Source organism: Gossypium hirsutum, chromosome A09 (genome assembly GCF_007990345.1).
Source record: "Gossypium hirsutum isolate 1008001.06 chromosome A09, Gossypium_hirsutum_v2.1, whole genome shotgun sequence".
NCBI lineage: Eukaryota > Viridiplantae > Streptophyta > Magnoliopsida > Malvales > Malvaceae > Gossypium > Gossypium hirsutum.
Genome location: NC_053432.1, coordinates 77,624,590 through 77,635,513, shown reverse-complemented (window position 1 = coordinate 77,635,513; position 10,924 = coordinate 77,624,590). Strand labels below are relative to the sequence as shown.

The 10,924-nt window shown below is 31.0% G+C and overlaps 1 long non-coding RNA gene across 1 annotated transcript; it reads right to left on the bottom strand.

Annotated features, from left to right (window-relative positions):
• Positions 1-3,385: 3,385 nt before the first annotated feature.
• Positions 3,386-9,542, bottom strand: LOC121206238 (uncharacterized). Its single transcript, XR_005901289.1, has 2 exons — positions 7,613-9,542; positions 3,386-7,498 (listed from the first exon to the last, which is right to left on the bottom strand). It is a non-coding gene; the product is annotated as an uncharacterized lncRNA (long non-coding RNA).
• Positions 9,543-10,924: the final 1,382 nt, after the last annotated feature.

Genomic DNA, 10,924 nt, shown 5'->3' with positions numbered 1-10,924 from the left:
ATTTTTTTAGATAATTACTTTTATTTTTTTAAATTAAGAGTTATTTTTTTAATTTCATGTATGATTTATTTTATTATTTTTCACATGTAATTATTTTATTGGGTTATCTTAATAATAAATTACATATCATTAAAAATATTTCATATCATCCACGTTAATTTTTTTAACGTTACTTTCATTAAATCTATTAGAAAAAAACAGTTTGAAAAAAAATTTAAAGGTTGACGACAAAAAAAGGCTCAAAATACAATTAGGGTCATTTTGACAAAACATGTAAACATTAGTGGCCAAATTTGTCATTAAGCCAAAAAATAATATTGAAGTTTTGAATTTTAGGTTTAAATTATTTTTTGGTAAATTTTATATAAAAAGATAAAGAAATATTCTCATAGTTGTAAGTTTTTTTCTAAGTTTTTCTAGTTTTAAAGATTTTATGAGATTTTGTTCAATTATTTGGCAACTAAGCACCATGATCAAAATGGACTTAGTTGTCAAGTACCAAAATGGACAAAAAAAAATACATATATCAAAGTAGACTTAATTTCCAAGTTAGGGACTTAAGGTTATATTAACTCTTTTTCTTTTGATATATGATATTAAAACCATGTATTTGATTAAGAATTTTAAAATTATTTTTTGGTATTTAATATCTATGCTTATTATGGAATACTTGAATGAGTTGGTGTTACAGTTTTTTTTCTTGGTCAAAATAAAATTTTATTAATCCCAAAAGAATGAAAGCTAACTGAAATGTTAGAAAAACTTCATTGATCGAAAACTTCATTGTCACAAGTTAACTGGGTATTAACTCAGTTAAAAAGAGATTAATATACCATTTCTTTTAAATGATAACTAAATAATTATGATGTTTTTGTCTTTTCATATTTTTATATAATATTTAAATAAAACAACTAGAAACTACGTATTTAATTATCGGACACATGTTTAATAAGATTTCAATTATGTATTATATGCATATGGCTAATTGAAAACCTTGGTAGTCATTTGGATTTTTAGCAAGATAATCAATAATGTAGCAATGGATGTGTTATTTTTATTTTAAAATTGATATTAAAGTGTGTTTTTGTACTGTTTCATGTTTATTAATATTTTTTAAAAAAAGATCATATATATACTTGCAAATATTTATTTTAAAATGGTTACGTTTAATAACTTCATTAAACCATCATATTTACTTTTAAATATAATTATATAAAAATAAAAATAATTAAGATAAGAAAAATTAAAAATTGGTTTAATATATTGAAATCGTACATTAATTAGTATGGAGTGGTAGGCATAAATACAGGGGAATGGCTATGCTTCTTTCCACGTCAGAATCAATTGGTGCGTAAAGTTGAGTGATTGCCAACATAGGAACAGAACAAAACAAAACAAAGAAAATAGGGGTTAGGTTCCATGTGTGAGGGAGAGATAAGATTATGATTTATGGGTGGAAAACAACGTGTGAATCCACGGATCTCATCCTGAGATGTTTACGCAATTTGCATGGCTTGATGGGGTGTAAGATTTGAGGTTTTAGATGATCACTGCAACCCAAAAGGAGTCGTATCTACCCACGTCTTTTGTGATGTTGAAATGATAAATTAAAAGGCTGCTATTGGTTTCTTCTGCTACGTACCATTGTCGTCAAGTGGTGGAGTGGATGTGTACTTAGGAATTCACTTATTCCACCCTACCTTTTACCTTGATTCTTCCCACTCATTTTTCTTGATTGGATTCTTTGGGGATAAGGAAACATTTAGGCCCCTCAGGGGATAATGGATACTAGATAAAGGATTTTTCAACTTTGATTTTGTATTTGAGATATTAAATCACTAATATAAATATTTATTTTACCTTAATCAGTGGTCAATAATTAAATCTTCACTTTGGGTATAAAATAATTTTAAAATTCATAACTAAAATTTACAAAACATAAAAGATTAATCATTGAAATCAAATTGATAAATACCTTAAAAAGAAAAAGAACTCCTAACCGGGCTGCTCCTAATGAGTTTGGTATGCTTTCGACCTGATTTATAGCTGCTTATAGATTGACTAGTTAATGTTAACTTGCTAATTCTATGAGTAATTTATATTTTAAATTATTGAATTTAGCATCAAGTTTGATATATATCATAAATTTTTAATTTAAATACATTATACCATTCAACTTTTCTCATTGATTTTATAGAATATTTGCTTTTATTTATAACTATTTTTAACTCTTAAATTAAAAAAAATACATATTTAAATATCCTTAAATTAATATCTTTTTATTTAATAATACAAATTAAACTAAGAATCAATTAACTATTATTAAAAATTGAAATAACTTATACTAACACCATTAAATTTAATGAAAAGCTGGAACAACACTTTTACTCTCAATTCTTTTTTTTTTTTTTGGATACATGGATCAAATTTGTCGAAACAGATGTTAGCAATCAAATAAAGCGGATTCCTAACTAGCTTTTAACTCTGTTTATCGACCCAGTTCAAGGTCACAAAATAAGATTTGTCTACACCTATATGGCTAAATAACTTCCGCAAGATGAATATGTCATCCTTTATTGGTTGGAACTCGCACTTGATATGGACCTTACTCCCATCAACAATTGCTCTTTATCCCTATCCAAAAATTTGCTGTGTAGGTTCATTTTTAATATTTTTGGGTCCTAGATAAAGTAATAAAATTGAGTTTTATGTTCTTTAAAAATTGGAGAAATTTTTTTTAGATCTCTTAAGCTGTTGGTAAAAAAAAATTTGGACTCTTAAAGCTAAAATTTTTTTGGGGCCCTTTAAAAATAAAAAAAACAATGTTTTGAACCATTTTCAACCTTAGGCCTTGGGCAGTCACACCTCCAGACGACCCCCAGGGTCGGGCTTGGATGTGAGTCCCTTTCGATGCGCTGCCATTAACTCAAACCGAGCAACCAGCAGTTTGCTTTTCATTCTTATCATTAGACTTAATCATGGATAGGGTTAGAGTAAAATTTTAGGTTTGGGTTTGGTCCAGCCCAACCCCAAAAATAGATTTAAAATTTTTTCCAAGCCCAACCTAGATAAAAAATGCTAAACTCTAGCTTGACCTGTTTGTATTAAAAAAATTATAATAAAATGCACTAAATTATTTTTATGTAAAAACAAATTTAAAAAATATAATAATAAAATGCATTAAAATAAATGTTTCCCAGCAAATTAAAAATGTGTTAAAAAAATATTTATACTTAAATAACATTAAGATAGTTGTAACTTAGCAAGTAATTATCTCTAAAATAGTAGCAAATTTAATAATAAAGCAAGAATTTTGCAATATCCAAACAATAACAACAAAATAGTATCAATATAATAGCAAAATGGCAGCAAAACAACATCAAAGTGGCATCAAACAATAGCAAAAAAATAAATAGTAGTGAAAAAATTTAGACAAATTTGGGTCGAGCCCAAGCCGAAAAAAACTACTCGAGGCTCGGCCCGTTTACAAAATGGGTCTTATTTTTTATTTAAGCCATTTTCTGAATTTATATTTTTACTCAAACCTTTTCATTCTTCAAGCGGACCTTCAAGACCGGATGAATGATCGAATCCATGATAAGTCTACCTATCATCTGATCCATGCATTCCTTAATGACTTCCCTTATCCATGACTTGGGTGTTATTTGAATAAAAATTACCATACTTGTCCTCTTTATACCCTTCTGCCAACTTTATCACACTGATAAGGTTTGAGGATTTTCCTTCAAAGATAACTTTATTCCTTTTGGAGCCATATGTTCCACAGGACGTGAGCAAAATTTGAAACCATATCCTTGCTTTTCTTTCGTATCAAAATTGGTTCTTCTAATCATTGAAAGAATCCAATCCTGAAGAGAACTCATCCCTAGTCTTTTAGTTTTTATACCCAATTTGGATCCAACCCAAAACAGCTCTTGAAAAAGTGCAGTCACGGAAAAGATGTTCTAAATCCTCTTTTCCACCATGGCATAAAACACACTCCACATCCATTGCCTGCAACCTTTATGGATTTCCCCTTTACATGGAAGAACACCATTAAGGATTTTCCATATGAAAATAATAATTTTGAAAGGCAATTTACTTGCCCATAGCAACTTCCAATCCCTTCTTTGATTTGATCATTGATGGGACTCGTAGTATGACTCTTACTGCACTTGATCTTCTCTACATATATCGACTTAACTGAAAATTTTCCATTGTGATTGAATTTCCACCTTGGTTCCAAACTTCCTTCAAAGATCGGTCTTTCATCCTTCCATCTATCTATGTCTAAATTACAAATCCTTTCCTCAATTTCCCTCTTTTGACTTTTGTTTTTGTTTTCACCTTTACTCATTTGATTCAATCTTTGCCATACAATCCATTGTTTAACCTTCTGTTTTCCATGTACCATGCTCTTCCATACCCAAGAGTTTCCCCTTTTAGCTTCACACACGAAGAAATCATTATTTTAGCAATATTTCTTCACCAAAGTTTCCTGTAACAGCCAATTATGATTATTTATGATTTTCTAGGCTTGTTTTGCGAGTAAAGCATTGTTCATGACTTCCATTCTCCTTATTCTTAGTCCTCCTTGATTCTTATCCTCACATAGTATATCCCAATTAAGATAGTGAATTTTCCTTTTTCTCTTTATCATCACCTACCAAAATTCACGAATAATCCTATTCATGTTGTCACATATTTTTTTTGACACCTAAAATCATGACATTTGATAAATGGAAATGCTTGATAAGATCAATTTGATAAATGTCAACTTACCATCTTGGCCAAAGGTTCTGGCCTTCCATTGAGCTAATTTTGCTTCCATTTTACTCAGATAGATTGAAAATTTTTGCTCTTTTTATTTTGCATTCCAAGCTCCACTCCTGAATATTTGCCCCCTTCGTTTGTCACTTACAAATGGAATAGACTCCTAAACATTCGTTTGAATTTTGAATTACAATTTTCGCTAATTAGAAGATCAAACTTGTTTTAATTTATTTAAAGTCTTGAGCAATCACAAAAAATATCAAGAATTCTTTTTACCTCAAAATAGAAGTCCCTATTAACCTTAAAGAACTAGTAGCTGTCATTTGCAAATTGGAGGTATGAAATAGAGATGTTCCTTCTCCCAACCTTGAGCCATCGAATAATCTTTTCCTTCTTTGCTTTGCTAATCATAAGTGACAAAAAATTTTGACAAAGCACAAATAAGTAATGGGACAATGGGTCCCCTCGTCTAATCCCTCTATTAGGAATGATGACATTCTATAAAGGATTTGGTGGGAGATTGAAGATATGCATGTGAGGATTAAGTTAGTCTACTTCTCATCAATGTCACTAGCAATTAGAACAACCTAACAAAATTCCAATTCAATCTACTGTATATCTAATTTGATCGCACCAAGAAAACCCTTATCTTTTTTTTTTCTTTGATTTGGCCCAACAGTTCTGAGCAAAGTATAATGTTATCACTAATTTGTCTTCCACAAAAGCATTTTGGAATGTGGAACTTAAGGTACTAAGAAGTCTTGAGCCTACATACGAGTATTTTAGCAATAACCTTATACACTACACTGTATAAACTTACCCCTTCAGGGTTATTCCTCTTCGGTACCATGAAAATGAAGGTCATTTCCTTGAGAATTTTCCCCGTGTTCAGGTAATTTAGGCAAGCATCTGTTACCAATGTTCCGACCACGTCCCAATTTTGTTGAAAGAAAATTGTTGGATTCCCATCTGGACCTGGAGCTTTTAAAGGCTTGGTTAAGCTATCCATCACGTATTTAAGTATATTTGGCATTTCCAAGCTTGGACAGAGGTCTACCATTTTACTAAGTTCAACTTTATCTTGATTTTGAAGATGCCTTTGAAGTGGTTGATGAAACAATTTGTAACTTCCGATTCTTCCTCCAGTAGATTCCCCTCCTCATTTCTTTTGGTGAAAATTGAATTTCTGATTCTTCTCTTATTTGTCATCGGATGGAAAAATTTTGTGTTTCTTTCACCATTAATAATCCAGTTCACTCTCGATTTTTGCAACCAGTATATCTGTTCTGCTTCAAGTATTTTCTCCAACTCTAATCTCAGGCTCCTTTCATGGCCCGCAGAGTGCTCATTGTGCAGATTTTGTTGTGCTCCCTCTAATTTTTGGATCAATTCATTTTTCCGCACATGGATATTACCAAACTAGCTTATTCCATTTCTTCAGTTCACCCTGCAGAACCTTCATTTTTGTCATGAGTCTGTAGGTTGGATAGCCATCCACTCTTGTCTCCCATGTTCTCGTAATAATATCATTGCATTTCTGATCAGTTAACCACATAGCATCGAATCCATTGGGGCGATACTTGAACCTATTTCTTTTATTAGAGTCTAGAATTAACATACCAAGGTCAGAATGAGAGATGGGGAGTATAATATTATTTGATCTCGAGTATATCAACCGTACCTCCTTTTGTACTTGTGAAGCTATAAGCTTCATTTCGTCCCATACCTCTTTGCGCTTATGGTTTTGTGGATGGTTGTAACAACCCGTGATTCATATCGGTTTTGCACTACATTGTACGCAAGAAAGAACATTACAAGGGGTTACATTGACTATTCTTGATTCCTTCCACCACAAACAAAACCCCCCACTTTTACCCTTGTTTCCTACTCTTACACAACCATTAAGACCTAAGCGACGACCTAGAAGCAACATATAGTTTAAAAATTTTTTTGTTTCCGTAAGGATTACAGCATCGGGATGGTACTTCTTTACTTGGAAGCGGATATAACTCAACGCTAGAGGTCGTCCCAACCCTCTAGCATTCCAACTCATCACAATCATCATCATCAGAGAACTTTGGATCCTCTATCTTGGTGCCTTTCCCATATTGTCGCTTCTTTCCACTGCTGTTTCCCACTTCCGTAATCACGTCTTGTCCATCCAAATTCTTTCTTTTGTTGCTGCATTTCTCCATTGTTTTCATCCTGTTTTGAACCGACAGTGAAATATCACCCGTGATTTCCAACTGTTCTGCCAAAAGCGCTACTCCCTCCATCTCAAGCTTCTCTAGCTGCAGTCTAACCACACCCGCATTAGAAAAAACTTGGGCTTCAGCACTGCATGAGTCAGTTTTTTATTTTATTTTTTTTTTCTTCCAGGCGAATCCGCATATTTTGTAAATGTCATTAAAACAATGTCAAATTGGCATTCTAAGTTAAACCATTTTCAATCTGTGTCGATTTAATTCTCCTTATTAAAACCTTGTTGATGCCAAATAGCCCACAGGAGAATGTAACCCAAGTGAACCCTATCAGCATCTGCATTTTGCAGTCATGACCAAACCCAGACCAGAGGATCATCAGATGTTGAAATTATACCAAAATCAAAGCCCATTCACTGCCAAACTTCCAAAGTTGGTAGGACTTTGACCTGCGTAGCAATACTGGGTATTCCACAATGAATTGCTTGTACAAAGCAGATAGAAATGAAGGTAAAGTCCATTGCCTGTTCAGGTGAAAGAAACAAACAAATGCAATATATATATACATATTATGTTCAGAACTTCAGTATAATCTTTTGAAAGGGTGACATAAATTATAGTCTCATTAAAAGTTTTACCCTTAAATTTGGTACTTAGCCTCTTTCTCCATCACAAGCCACCTGAACTGAGCTTTTCATTCACACGAAACAAACTAGTGCAATATATATAAAAATTAATTAGGTTTATCAGAATTTTAAAATTATTAATTATTACTCAATTAAAATAAAATATGCCTCCTCTACGTTTCAAATTATCATAAAAATCCTAAATCAGAGTAAAAAATAAATAGTAAGTAGATTTATTAAAATTAGTGTAGAGACAAAAATCTGAGGAAGTGATAGTAAAGCCAAAAGTTACTTGTTTAAGTGCAAAAGTTGAGTCCCAAAGCAACGTAACTTGAAAGCAAATTCGTCTCTCACATTTAGAATGAATCATACATGCATGTTCCCACCTTTAGCCAAGAGTAATGGTTAAGAATAAAAACTACCGTAATGTATTTGGATAGGGAAAATATATATCTCACCCGATTGGATTAACAACTAGTTGAAATTTTGAAAGCCATTAAATTGATTTATTTGGGAATTAATACAAACTTGTTAAATTAAGTAAAAATTATTTTTTTATATATATTTTTGAACCGGTGACTTGATTGATTCCACTATTAATTTAATTCTAAAAATTTTGTTTCTAAAGCATCTGTTTTTGAGAATGTTTTATTTGTGATTTTTAAAAAAATATATAAATTCAAATAATTATTGATTACAAAATTTAGGAAGTTTTTTTAAATTTTATAGGCGAGTTAAATGAATGACAAATGTTTCATTTATTTATATATATTTTTCTATTATATCTTATAAAATACGTTATAGTCTTAACCCGCTTGAGAAACCATGCATTTGCTTGTAATTTTGAAAAAGTTGTAATATTCAACTAAAAATTAGGGTTGATTTAGATTGTTGTCATGTGGTTTTTGGATTAACTGAGCATTTTAGATCATCTTTTTTACTATTCGTTTGCCTTTCTATTAACACCAATTAGATATTTTGACTCTTGGGTAAATTTCGAGTTGCACTGGCAGAGGAAAACTTTAACACCAATTTCAAAACATTCCCACCGCTGAAAACTGCTTTAACAATTGAAACATAAATTTATACAAAAGAGGAACATTTCCTGGAAACAGAGGGCAGGGATTGGGAAAATATATCAGATTGTTTCTTTGGCATATTCAAAGATTGAACAAGAAATGAAAAACAAAACCTGACTGCAACCAAATCCATTAAAATTGATATATTCATGGGGTTGTGACGTCCTTTACCTGTCAGCCAGGCTTCCATTAAACCTATGATGAGAACTTTCCCATCCAAATTCCAAAACTATTACATATATAGGGGATCAAATCCAAGTGATGAGAGAGGTGGGGCGGTTAACCCCAAGGGAGACCTGGAAAGCTGGTGTCGAACAGGTCTGACCTCCGGCTGTCCAAATCCAAACGCCCAATCCATGATTTGTTGGGAATCTGATTCCTGCTTTATTTTTCTGACTTGGCTGTGAACTGCAACACGACCCCTCTCTTCCTTTCCTTTCAATTCACTCCTCTTCTTCCTCTCCTCCATCACACTTTCAATTCATGGATCCTTAACCCATAATCTAGCTTATTTATATCAAGACACAGAGAGGCGGAGACGTAGGCACTGCAGGTTTACAAGTTTGGTGGGAAACAAATATCTTGTTTTCCTTACCTTTCCCAACTTTGTATTCCTTGATTTTTTTTATTTAATCGAATTCATTAATAATTTAAAAAATAAATTAAAAAAAATTGAACCAAATTATTTTGGTCATATTCAAGTGTCTATAATATTTTTATAGAAGGAATCAAATTAGGAGGAGCGTATTGGAAATTATGAGAAGCATTGCAAATAAAGTAATGGTGCGCGTGAACAATGTGGATTTGGATTTGGTCACATTTCCTATCTCCCAAATTATGTGGCTACACTTCTGCTTTTCCTATCTCCCAACTCTCATTCATGTTTCAAGCTTTTGTCCAAATTTCTATATTTCTTGGGATAACATCACGGGTGGGCCTTAAGTAATGTGGTATTTTTTTTCAAAATATTTAATTTAATATCTAAAATTTTTATTACTATAATTTCTTTTATCGATAAATAAATTAATACTAGATTTATTCAGAGGTTAAACTAGGTCCGAAAGTCAACCTGAAATTTGGGTAAACTGATTTTCTTTATCCAAAAAAAAGATGATAGAAGTAAACTGATTTTTGCGTGCCAAAAATTGATTGAAAAGTGATGAATATCAAACACTGATTAAGCATACCAAACTTGGGTTTGGGCTCAAATCCAATAAATTTCTAAGGCCTACGTGTAAATACCAAGCTTGACAGTACGTTGAAACCTCCAAAGCCACTTTGCAAAAAGCCCATTGAAACTTTTGTAGAATTTCAAACCTAACCGATGGCTGAAAGCTTCATTAATGGATAACCTGTTACGCTGGGATGAAGTCCAAACACTTTACATGCTTTACTATCCTTTTACCATAAAAATACATTTCGAGCCTCAATTTTTTTTAATTTAAATTTTGTTTAATCAATTAAAAATTTAAATAGTGTTAAATATAAATTATAAAATATATTTGATATATTACTTAGTAAAAATAATTAAATTATTTAATAAATGATAATATAATTTTAAAAGAAATAAAATAAAATAAACTATTAAACGTATCCTATATTAAGTAATAAGTAAATTATCTATCTACTTATTATTATTTATATAAATTTTTAAATAATTCCCAAATGTGAGTAAAAGTTAAATTATTAAAAATATTAATTTTTAATTGAGATTTATTTTAATAATTTATCAAATAAAAAGTTGGGCACTTAGCATGATTTTTTATTCTCCCTTGCTGGGGCCACCCTATGACTGATAAGTTTACTATTACTTAAATAACAATCAAAGTTTTATGTGCATAGTTATATCAAATTAAAATTTATATATTAAATTAAATATTAAAATAAGATTTATATATAATTCTGATATTTATCTCAAGTTAATAAAATAATAATTAATATTTTGATAAAAATCAATCTTATCCTTCTAAAAACAATAAAATAATACAAAATAAAATTATATTTTAAGTTTATAAAAATTATAATTCACTTATCTAATCACTATTATTTAGATTTTATTATGTTTTATATTCCATTTCATTCATTAACAAGGAAGAATGGAAATGCGAAAATGTACATGTAATGTGAATAATGTATGTGAGGTGACAAGTGAGTGGCCAGGGTTAAGCCTCACTTTATCTTCTTCACTACTTGAAACCGGTGAGCCGTAACTTCTGACACTGCCTTGGAATGCGAACTGAAAACG